Here is a 12,678-nt window from a genome sequence, read left to right as displayed (position 1 = left end):
GATGGCTGATCTCGCATATAACACGAGTCTGAAGTGAGGAACATGCGTGGTACATGCACACACACACTTCACAGACACAAATTATGTAAGGCAGCACTTCTAGGAAGAGTAGCAAAAGGCATATGGGATATATATGTGACCCTGGACTACAAAACCAGTCTTCAGTAGCACAGGTATATTTGTAGCAATAGCCAAAAATACATTGTATGGGTCAAAATTTTCTTTAATGGCAAAAATCATTAGGATGTTAAGTAAATATCCCACCCTAAATATATCAAAACTAAATTTTTGATTAGTAATATGCATTGCTAAGAATTTCATTTAAACAACTTTGAAGCCGATTTTCTCAATATTTTAATTTTTTTGCACCCTCAGATTCCAGATATTCCAATAGTTGTATCTCAGCAAATATTGTCCTATCCTTATTTATTCAGCTTTCAGATGATGCATAAATCTCAGTTTCATAAAATTAACCCTTATGACTTGTTTTGTGGTCCAGGGTCACATATATCATGCAAATATTGCACACTGACATGTAAAACGTTGCACGGTATAGTTTCCTGAATGAACCACATTTCATTTCCACTGGGAAATGGGAGGAGTGAGGAATGGTCTCACATGTGCAGATACGCACATAGCGACGACATCCCTTTCTGCAGATGCAAATGCAATGCATGCCTGTAAAAATCAGCTAACGTAACCATGTGCTTCACATGGTAGGATCTAAACTGCTTTTAATCACGTCAAAAATATTTAATAAAACTGAAACAACCTTTACCATTAAGACATTTTTAAATCAGACCAAGTGGAAAATAAATTTGCATGTATTCTAATCTATATTGCATACAATTATTTTAGCATTTCACAGCTAAAATGTATGAACAGACATTTAAACTATGGTAAAATGGTCGTTTTAAAAATTACTTTTTTTAAGTTTTGTTATCTTTTAAGTACATTTAATGTTGAGCAGTTGTTTTTTAGATGTATTTTAGTGTCTTAGAGGCCAACTTTAAGTAATTTAATAGTTTATATAGGCTAAATGTATATTATATGATTTAATGACATGCAGTTTACCGTAATGTTTATAATATAATCATCGTCGAAAAAACAACTAGCAGTTTTACCTCAAATTTTTAACAGTGTATATACTAGTCTACATAACGTCTAAATTTCATCCCGGATGGGTTTAATCCTCCATTGACGACAACCCCGTTTATTTCAAATGTAATTTGGTATAAAAAAAAGTAATAAAAACTGTTATATAGTACATTTTCGTTTCGCCTCACGTAAAAAACGTACAAGTTCACTCAGGCTACTCGTCCATACTGTACTGTAAAACATCTCAAACAAGCATCGATATTCCTCATACACACCCTTGAGGTAATCCAACGTCCGTAATGTGACATAAAACGAGACTAAAGTTGAAAAGTGGTAGTTTAGTAACGGAAAACAGTTTGAAAACGGTCTTCCCTCTGCAGAGCGGGCGGAAACGCGCGGGGTGTGTCGCACGCGCGTCCCGCCACTAAAGATGAGCAACTGCCAGATGGAGCTCGGATAAAACACACAACTCGCGTTTACCGGTAAGAGAGCTTATTTTACGTTTAAACTCGAGCAGAAACAACTTTTTGGCGTTTCAAACATAAATCAAAAGTGAGACGCCTTGACAGGGTCGTTTCGGAAACGGGAGCTGCGTTCATCCGGGTCGCTGAAGTAGTTGAGGTAGACTCACCGAGCGCTCGACTTGGGTCCGTGTGGAAACGGCATCGCCTCCCGCAGCGAGGATGCGGTTCTTCCGTGTTTGTTTTTTTATCTTTATCTCTTCCTGCCGGAGAGTTTTTTTTTAATGCACACTCCGTCGGTTTGTCAGGGGAGGACGGTGCCCTACTTCTGCAGGAGATGCTGAATTACCGGAGGATGGTGCGTGTGTATGTGCGAAGTATCCAAAAGTGAGAATACGGACTTGTAGTGCGCGTCCTGTCTACTTTACTGGATCAGATTTGCCCTGTGTGTTCAAGGGCAGAAAGCTTCATGGCAAATCTCCCTCCCCTCTCTCTCCCTCTCCCTCCCTCTCTCTCTAATCCATTTAACCATCACTCTCAATCACTATCTGCGGGTTTGAGTCAGGCTGGCCCGGCTGTTCTACTGTCTTCTTGGAGGGGCTGAAACTGAACCGTCCCACTCCTGAGGCACCAGGGAATCCGCATTTTTACGCACTCCGGACCTCCCTGCTCGGGGAAGCCTCTGACGGCTCGCTTTCTTCTTCTTTTATTGAATGGATTCGCTCAGTTTCCTCGGACTTTCATTCATCAGAGATGCTGATAAAGCAACTCTCAGTGCAATATTTGCTGTTCAAGGCTCATGGTTGGTAGGTTACACAACTGTAACTTTTTGTTTAAATCCTCCAAGGAATCATAAGATCACTTTACAGCCAAATAGCTTTTGATGGCTGATGTTTTGCAAGGAACCACTTTAGAAAATTCGTTTTTGTGTTAGTTTCCCAAAAAGTACACTTAGGAAACATGGCAAAATGTCACTGCGTTAGATATAAAAATATCTAACTAAATGGTTTGTATTATGATCATTTTTTAAAGATATCAGATGCACAATTTTCAAGCAAAATAAAAAAGTTTTTTGACTTTGAAATGATAAACCACAAAACCAGTCTTAAGTAGCACGGGTATGTTTGTAGCAATAGCCAACAATGGGTCAAAATTATTGATTTTTCTTTTATGCCCAAAATCATTAGGATATTAAGTAAAGATCATGTTCCATGAAGGTATTTTGTAAATTTCCTACTGTAAATATATCAAAACTTAATTGATTAGTAATATGCATTGCTAAGAACTTCATTTGGACCACTTTAAAGGCAATTTTCTCAATATTTTCTCAATTTTTTTTTTTTTTTTGCATTGTCAGATTTTAGATTTTCAAATAGTTGTATCTCAGCCAAATATTTTTCTGTCCTAACAAAGCTTAGCTTTTTTATTCAGTTTTCAGATGATATATAAATCTCAGTTTTAAAATGTACCTTTATTACTGGGTTTGTTGTCCAGGGTATTATATACATATATGTGACCCTGGATCACAAAACCAGTCATAAGGGTTGTTTTTTTCAAAATTGAGATTTATACATCATATGAAAGCTGGATAAATAAGCTTTTCATTAATGTATAGTTTGTTAGGATGGGACAATATTTGACCGAGATACAACTATTTAAATATCAGGAATCTGAGGGTGCAAAAAAAATCAAAATATTGAGAAAATTGCCTTTAAAGTTCTTCAAACAATGTTCTTAACAATGTTTATTACTAATCAAAAATTACGTTTTCATACATTTACAGTAGGAATTTTACAAAATATCTTCATGGAACATGATCTTTACTTAATTTCCTAATGATTTTTGCCATAAAAGAAAAATCAATAATTTTGACCCATACCATGTATTTTTGGCTATTGCTACAAATAAACCCCAGCGACCTAAGACTGGTTTTGTGGTCCAGGGTCACATATATAATGTGTCAAATTAAGAAATAAGTGCTGACAATTTGTGTTTGTTTGTAAGTTAATGTTATGTACTACACCTGTGGTTCTTCTACTTGTTTGAACTGACTAAAAACCACCAAAACAACAGTTTGCAAGGCACTGAGCAAAAATAATGAAGTCCCAAAAAAGATCCTGCAGCAATTTAGACACGCACACACAGACACTTGCTTTGAAATTTTGTTAATATGCGCCCCTATGTGGCTTAAGTGTCCATAAAATATTTTCGGGCCACTGTGTGTTCTAATATGCAAATGCAGTATGACAGAATTTCCGTTAGGGCCAATAGGTCGACTGATTTACATCAGTTTTTTCGTATACTAGTGTTAATGCAAAGACTTAAATTAATGGTTTAAGGAGAATGGGACGGTTCATTTTCAACCCCTCAAAGAAAACACAACAACCGGGCCAATCTGAGTCAAACCAACAGACAGTGATGAATTGTAATACACCAAAAAAAAAAAAAAAAAATTGGTTTATTTTCCTTTTTGCATATTGTAAAGAATTGTGTAAAGATTCCCATTTATATATGAAGAGTTTATTTGCAAAAACATAACTTTTTACAATTTAAAAATCATGTTTTTTTATTGTTGTCATGTTTTACTGTTTTATTGTGTTAGTTAGCTGTATTTTTTTAGTTATTTTTTACCTGATCAAAATAACCCAAATGCAGTTTGATTAAGATTAAGTGGAAATCACAATGAAAAAACATGATTTTTGAAAATTGTTAAAAACGGAGTTTGATTAGGTAAAAAGTAACTAAAAAATACAGCTAACTAACACAATAAAACACAGTAAAAACATGATAACATAATAAAAACATTTTTAAAAAAGTTATTTATATTTGCAAATGAACTTTTCGTATGTTTTTAAATCATAATTCCCATTATTTTAACTATTAATTCTCATTATAGCTGTAAAAAAATACTGAAATACAAATATAAAATATAAACATTCTATTTTATTGAATAGAGAATGAAATTGAAAATTATCATTATTATTATTATTAGTTTCTTTGCATGTGTGTGTCAGGGAAGTGATGTCATAATGCAAAAAATCTTAATGATCCTAAAATAAGCAATAAGCTGCTTCTATCTATTCTTGCTTGTATTTATTTATTTTATTTTTTTGTTTTTTTTATTGCACTATAATTTTATATTCTCACTTTTGTTTTTTTGGGTGAAGTTTGACCAGGACATTTTCTTTGACAGGTTTTGAGAGATTCACCTTTGTATATCTCAGAGCAGAATTCTTTATGGAAAATGATATACTGTGGAATTCTTTTAGTGTTTTTGTGAGAATTTTTAAAATTTGTGTGATGTTAAAGAGAGCGGAACAGAGAAAGAGAGAGAGTTGGCGTGATTCTGTGCTCTGGACGGTCTGCGTTGACAGGAGTGCGGATCAGATCGATAGTTTGTCCTTGCTGTGTCTCAACGGAAAGATTTCCGCATCTCTCTCTCTCTCTCTCTCTCTCTATCTCTCTCTTTCTCTCTTTTGCTCTTGCTCTCTCAGAGCTGACTTGACTTTCCCCCTCTTGACACAAACCCAGCCTCTCTGTTACCTCTAAAAAAAAAGCTATTTATAAAAATGCTACTGTACATTAAAAGGCATTAATGGCTCAGAAAGCGAAAGCGATGTCATTTATAAATGATTCCATCTGAATGGTTTGACCTGAAACGCGCAAACAGGATTATCCATCTTCAATTAAACGGGCAAAAGGAGACTCCCTTATCCCATCTCTGTAATGACGTCACGGTCTGCCGAACTTTGCTCGGGTTGACCGTCTGTTTGGCACGTCTGCTGGATGAATCAGAGGAAGTGCGTAATCCACTGGCACCTGTCACAATGTTGACATATCATGTCTTAATAAGCCATAGATTAGGGATTGTAATCAGTGAAGTCAGGCAAGGACTTATGAAACTTCCTAACCCGTGACGTACTTATAGGTCATTTACTGCTTGTGACCTAAAAACAAGAAACCGAGTCAATGATGATGAGCAGCATGCTGATGGTTGAATTGGGTGGATGTGTAAAATCCAATAAAGCAATGTTTATTAAAAATCTTGGGAAAGCTTTGACATTCTGCTTCCCCTTTTGTGCTCCACAGGAGGATAAACGCCATGTGCTTCTGGAACGATATCAGGGTGAGTAAATGATGACAGGTTTTTTGGATGAACTGTGTCTTTAAAAGTTTGGAGGCCTCAAAAAGAGAACCAAAAGAAGAAAATCCTCCTCTGCATTGGCGTCTGTGTGTGTTGAGCGTAGGAAGCTTCAGAAGTCATTTACACATGCACTGTTCAGCCAGACGCTGCCTGATTCAGGCCGTACGGTTGGCGTCATTCACACGCCCACAACTCACTCATCCATTCGACCCAAAAAAAAAAACACGCTAGGCTAATTCATATAATCATGAGTTTAGTAGGAAATGGCATTTCAGTCATGCGGTTGTGTTAATTCTGGTCCAAACATTCACTGATTTTGCCATTAATTAGCATTCTCATCATGTATGAGAGACTGTTTTTAGAGTGACCCAGAGTGGCATCAGTATATTTAAAGTCCAGCTAGAAGAAAGTTTGTGAAGAGGAGACAAAAACTTGACTTATTTGATGCACTGAATTCCAGTCGTATTCAGTTTGAGTGCTTGAGCAGTTTGAAGAGATGTTTGCAGTCTTGAAGGTTACAGAAGTAAGGTTACACATACAGTAGATAGAAGGTGGAAGAGTTTGTTAGGTGGTTGCTGAGGATCTATGCATGATTGTGATGGAAAGAGAGAGAGAGAGAGAGGGACAAATATACTGATGGATGGATGGATGGATGGATGGATGGATAGAGAGAGAGATAGGTGGAGAGATGGATGGATGAATGTATGGAAAAAGAGAGGGTTGATAGATGAATGGTTGGATTGATTGTGAGAGAGAGAGAGGTAGATTCATAGAGAATAGATAGGTTGATTGATTCATAGAGAAGAGATGGATGAATGGAAAAAGAGAGATTGATTGATAGAGAAGAGATGGGTGGATGGAAAAAGAGAGATGGATGGAAGAGAAAGAGATGGATAGATAGAAAAAGAGATGGATGGATGGAAAAAGATAGAGTGAAAGAGAGATGGATGGACGAATGAATGAATGGAAGAAGAGAGATGGCTGATAGATAGATGGGATAGAGAAAGAGATAGATAAATAGATTGATGGAAAAGAGATGGATAGATAGATTGATAGATTGATTCATAGAGAAGAGAGGGATGGATGGATGGATGGATAGATGAATGGAAAAAGAGACGATGGATGGAGAAAGGGATGATGGATAGAGAAAGAGATAGATAAATGGATTCATAAAGAGATAGATAGATTCATAGAGAAGGGATGGATGGATGAATAAATGAATGGAAAAAGAGAGACGATGGATTGAGAAAGAGATGGATAGAGAAAGATGGATGGATAGATTGAGAAAGCGATAGATAGATAGATAGATAGATAGATAGATAGATAGATAGATAGATAGATACAGAAAGGGATGAATGGATGGATAGAGAAATAGATAAGTAGATTGATGGAGAAGAGATACATAGATGATAAATTGACACATTGATTCATAAAGAAGAGACGGATGGATAGACAGAAATAGATAGATAAAGAAAGGGATGGATGGATAGAGAAAGAGATAGATAAATGGATTCATAGAGCATAGATAGATAGATAGATAGATAGATACAGAAAGGGATGGATGGATGGATAGAGAAATAGATAAGTAGATTGATGGAGAATGGATAGATAAGATAGATAAATGGATGGAGGGAAGAATACATAGATGATAGATTGACACATTGATTCATAAAGAAGAGACGGATGGATAGACAGAAATAGATAGATAAAGAAAGGGATGGATGGATAGAGAAAGAGATAGATAAATGGATTCATAGAGAAAAGAGATAGATAGATAGATAGATAGATAGATAGATAGAGAAAGGGATGAATGGAGAAAGGGATGGATGGATGGATAGAGAAATAGATAAGTAGATTGATGGAGAAGAGATAGATGGATAGATTGACAGATTGATTCATAGAGAAGAGACGGATAATAGACTGAGAAAGAGATAGATAAAGAAAGGTATGGATGGATAGAGAAGAGATAGATAGATAGATAGATAGATAGATAGATAGATAGATAGATAGATAGATAGATAGATAGAGAAAAGGATGGATGGATAGAGAAAGAGAGATTGATGGAGAAGAGATAGATGGGTAGATAGATTGATAGATTGATTCATAGAGAAGAGGATGGATGAATGAATGAATGGAAAAAGAGAGACAATGGATGGAGAAAGAGATGGATAGAAAAAGAAATGGATGGATGGACAAAGAAAGAGAGAGATAAATGGATTCATAGAGAAGAGAGAGATAGATAGATACATAGATGGATAGATGCATAGCAAAGTCATAGATAGATTTATGTATTTTGCATGTTTATGCATTTGTTAGCTGGACTAAAATAAGTATTTCTACAATCAATTTCATTTAGCTTTGCTTAAATGCAGAGAGTGGAAGCTGATGATTAATGTGGAAAGTTTGGCTGTGTGTGTGTGTGGCCTGCTTGGCAGACCTTCATAAAGGTATACCCTTCACAAACACACCCCACTGTGGCCTGACTCTGTTCATCTCTCTCACACACACACATTAGAAGATTGACAAAAAGCAAGAGATCAGACTCTAATGCAGCAGAAGTAGAATGCTGGATAAAAAAATCAGTATTTTATGCAGGTAAGAGCCTTGGGCTTTAGTGCGTGACCTGCAATGGCTTGCCTGAACTTCCGGGACTCCGAACTCAAACATAATGTAATACACACACGCACACACACACACACAGAATCCAGACACACACGCTCTTTTGTTCAGGACTGTAGATGTAGATTCACAGATGAAGTGTTGACTCAGGATTGACACAGCATTATACAAACATTTCGACATTGACATTCTGGCCTCGTACTGCAGCGTGTTGAGTGCGTTTGTACAAGAGAACAAGGAAGAGATTTTACTTTTTCTAAAGAAAATGTGACTGGTGCATTTCAGTTGCAGTGCTGGAATGTTGTAGGTGGTTGCCAGTGCGTTGCGTTACGGTGGCTAAATTACTCTGAGTGCTTGTCAGTATGTTGTTATGCAGTTTCTGGAAGGTTCTGACTGGTTTAAGACTGTAGCAAAACAGTTTAATAATAATATTAACCGTAAATCTGAGCAATAGTAGTATACTTGCCCATTTATTTGCCTATATTAGGGCTGCACGATTAATCAAATAAAACCAAAATCACAATATAACAGTTCTTTTTAGGCAACATTTCTCATTTTCATTTAGTTGAACTTGATGTACTAAAATAACTGAAATAAAAATTAATAAAACTATATAAAAGACTATATATTTAAAAACAACAAAAATTAATTAAAAAAACAAAACAAAATTACTAAAACTTTAAATAAAATTAACATTAAAGTAGAAAATATCAAAAATGAATTCGAAGTCAAAATATTAACATTTTTAAAACATTTTAGCATTTTATATTGCAATTACAATTTTTATTTGAAAAAACTGGATTTACAAAGTTTGATTTTTTTTTTCCCCCTAATCATGCAGTCCTAGTCTATTTATTTTAGAATGATTGTTGCTCAATCATTTGAAAAACACACATCAGCACTGCAGTAATAAGAAGCCTTTATTTATGTTTAAAACTTTAAGAACGTTATTAAAGTCAGTGTTGTTACATAAGCACATTTTAGTCCACAAGGACGATACCATCAAACCAAGCAGCTGACCTCCTCTCTTTTGGTTCACAATAACTGTGTTTTCAAATTCTCATGTCAATATTTATGAGGCGTGATGGAGCTTTGCTAATATCCTTACTGAGCGTTTTGTCTCGTTTTAATGGGATGTCAGGATTTGCTGCTGACCCGTGTGAACTCAAGAGACTTCTAAGGGTCAATACTGAAATATGAGCTGTTTTGTCCATGATTTGACATCTTTACTGAGGTTATTATCATGGAGGCTGAGGAACGGATGTTCTTGTGAGCGGATGTAGGCAGTCTAAAAATGAATAAATAACTATGTAGACATAAAAACAACAAAAATTAAAAAAAAAAAAAAAAAACTAAGTAAAATGGTAAATACACAAATTAAAAAAAAAATCTAAATATTAATAAAAATGTAATCTAATCTATCTAAAATAACGCTGGTAAATGTATATTTGTGGGGAAAATTATGTATGACAAATTTTGGTTACTTTTTAAAATTTGAAAGGAATAATAACTTAAATTTTTATCTGTTCATGCACAACATTATTTCATAGATGCAGAAGACTTAAAAATACTGTCACACTTATGTCATAGAGCACATCAGAGAGAGCCAGGGGAAGTGTTGGCATCACCGTAGTTACCATGCTAAAAAGACTTATAATTATGGGATGTAGAGCCCTGGGGGCTGCAAAGTAAAACTAATTTATTCACCACGGATACATTGTTCTTCTAAAACAGACAGAGGGCAAAAGAGAGAGAGGAAGGCAAAAGGTTTGGGGAAATGCCTAGAGAATAAGAAAGAGGCAGAGAAGAACGGCTATAAAATATAAACTAGATTTTTGTGTATTAGATTAGAAATTTAGATTATTTTATAAAAATGTAAGTCATGTTTAGGGCAAGACACCACTGGTAAACAGGCTGAAATTTTATCAGGGATTTTACCTAATATATGCCACCAGACTACAAGTTTTCTGAAATGTTAAGTTTAAATATGCAAATGAGGAATTATTTAATTAATTATGCATATTGGATAAAAAAAAAGGTTCAAAATTTTTCTTATTTAGTCTTATTTTGTTGACTTATTAGAAGTAAAGTTTATTACAGAAGGGATTTTGGAAATCTCTTTTTATCACTACATAAATCAGAAAATACTATCAACCGCCAGAAAAATAATTTTCGCCATGTTATGCTATAAAAACCTTCAGGAACAAAACTGTAAAATTTGGTGTATGTTGATGTTAAAAAAAGCTTTAAAGATATGTACTGACATGTCTTTGTTCATGGTCTGTGCAAGGTCCAATTCATCTATAATTTTAAGATTTCCAAGATTGCATCTGTAATTTCAGATTTATTTTATTTTATATGTATGTTTTTAGGAATAAAATGTTATATAAACGAGTGTGTACAGTATATGAACAAACCCTTCTATGAAAACCTTCAGAATATAGACAGGAATAAAACTGTAAAATCTAGTGTATGTAAATGCTGCTAAAGTGGTGGAAAAAACTTTAAAGGTATGTATTGTAATTTAAATCTACAGACACAAATAGATAAAGTGTTATATAAATATAGATATAAAATATGAAATAAACACTTCAATATGTATTGAAATTGTAATACATGTCTTTGTTCATGGACTGTGCAAAGTCAAGGTTATCTATAATTTTAAGATTTCCAAGATTGCATCTGTAATTTCAGATTTATTTTATTTAATATGTATGTTTTTAGGAATAAAGTGTTATATAAATGAGTGTGTATAATATATGAACAAACTCTTCTATTAAAACCTTCAGAATATAGACAGGAATAAAACTGTAAAATCTGGTGTATGTAAGTAAGTGCTGCTAAAGTGGAGGAAAAACTTTAAAGATGTGTATTGTAATTTAAATCTACAGACACAAATAGATAAAGTGTAATATAATATAGATATAAAATATTACAATAAACACTTTAATATGTATTTAAATTACAGTACATGTCTTTATTCATGGACTATGCAAGATCCAAGTCGAATTCCAAGATTACATCTGTACTTTAAGATGTATTTTATTATTTTATTCATAATTCCGCTTTTAGGAGTAAAATGTTATATAAATCTGTGTGTATGATATATGAACAAACCCCTCTACAAAAACCTTCAGAATATAGATAGGAATAAAACTGTAAAATCTGATGCATGAAAGTGCTGCTGAAGTGAAGAAAAAAACTTTTAAAGATTTGTATTGTAATTTAAATCTACAGGCACAAATTGGTAAAGTGTAATATAAATATAAATATAGATATAAAATATAAAATAAACACTTGCATGTGTATTTAAATTGCAATACATGTCTTTGTTCATGGACTGTGCAAGGTCCAAGTCATCTATAATTTTAAAATTTCCAAGATTGCATCTGTAATTTCAGATTTAATTTATTTTATTTTATATGTACGTTTTTAGGAATAAAATGTTAAATAAATCAGTGTGTATGATATATGAACAAACCCTTCTATAAAAACCTTCAGAATATAGATAGGAATAAAACTGTAAAATTTGGTGTATGTAAATGCTGCTAAAGTGGAGGAAAAACTTTAAAGATTTGTATTGTAATTTAAATCTACACACAGAAATACATAAATTAATAAAATAAACATTAAAATGTGTATTTTGAATGTTTTGAAGAAAAAAGACATGTTATGAAAGCAAAATCTCAAGACTGACCAGTGAATGAAAGAACAATGATTTTGCATGTAATGTCTTGTCTTAACTAAATATAAGCATTGTTATGAAGTTCCCCAGAATGTCTGAGTAGTCGTATGCATGTTCCTCTACAGTTGCTTGGGTGTTTTGGGTGGTTGCCTATTGACCCAAGTTAATTAACAGTGACGTATTTAGATATATTTAGCATTACAGACGACTTGGACCTTGGACAGTCGATGAGTAGCAAATGACCCACTATTCTCTCTCTCTTTTTAACCATCCGGTTCTTCCACTTGGCTGAATTTGGCTGAGGTAATCGCCATGGCGACCTTGCATTTCACCAATCGATGTGAACATTTAGAGGTGCCTTTCAGAAACTCCAGTGTTTTGAGAGTGTGTGTTGTGTTTAATTATGTGCATGTGTTTGCATTGTTTAGAGGGTCTTTGTATTTGTTTAGTTTATGTGTCTCTAGGGTTGTGTTTGCGCGTGTGCTGGTTTTTGCTTACTCAGAGAGATATAAATGGATCAGTGCCTGTCCTCGTATGATTGATCGGTTGAGTTTTCCCCAGACCCTGACCATTTTACGCTTCCTTTAACCACAGATCCCCAACTCACACCTGTTTTCTCAGAAAGATCTTTACTGCAAGTTTGTGTTATTAACTTATTTGACTTACAGTAT

The 12,678-nt window shown here is 34.3% G+C and overlaps 1 protein-coding gene across 2 annotated transcripts in view; it reads right to left on the bottom strand.

The window, feature by feature from the left end:
- The window catches only part of ntng2b (netrin g2b), a 70,363-nt gene extending 68,302 nt beyond the window's left edge, over nucleotides 1–2,061 (bottom strand). Inside the window, exon 1 of one of the 2 annotated variants that reach the window (XM_051093383.1) lies at nucleotides 1,730–2,061. The gene's annotated coding sequence lies outside the window, so the exon portion shown is untranslated. The remainder of the gene's footprint in view (nucleotides 1–1,729) is intronic. The other variant, XM_051093382.1, reaches the window with a different exon arrangement.
- Nucleotides 2,062–12,678: the final 10,617 nt, after the last annotated feature.

The sequence above is a fragment of the Labeo rohita genome, chromosome 21, assembly GCF_022985175.1.
Source record: "Labeo rohita strain BAU-BD-2019 chromosome 21, IGBB_LRoh.1.0, whole genome shotgun sequence".
Lineage (NCBI taxonomy): Eukaryota > Metazoa > Chordata > Actinopteri > Cypriniformes > Cyprinidae > Labeo > Labeo rohita.
This window is presented reverse-complemented; position numbering and strand designations above follow the sequence as displayed.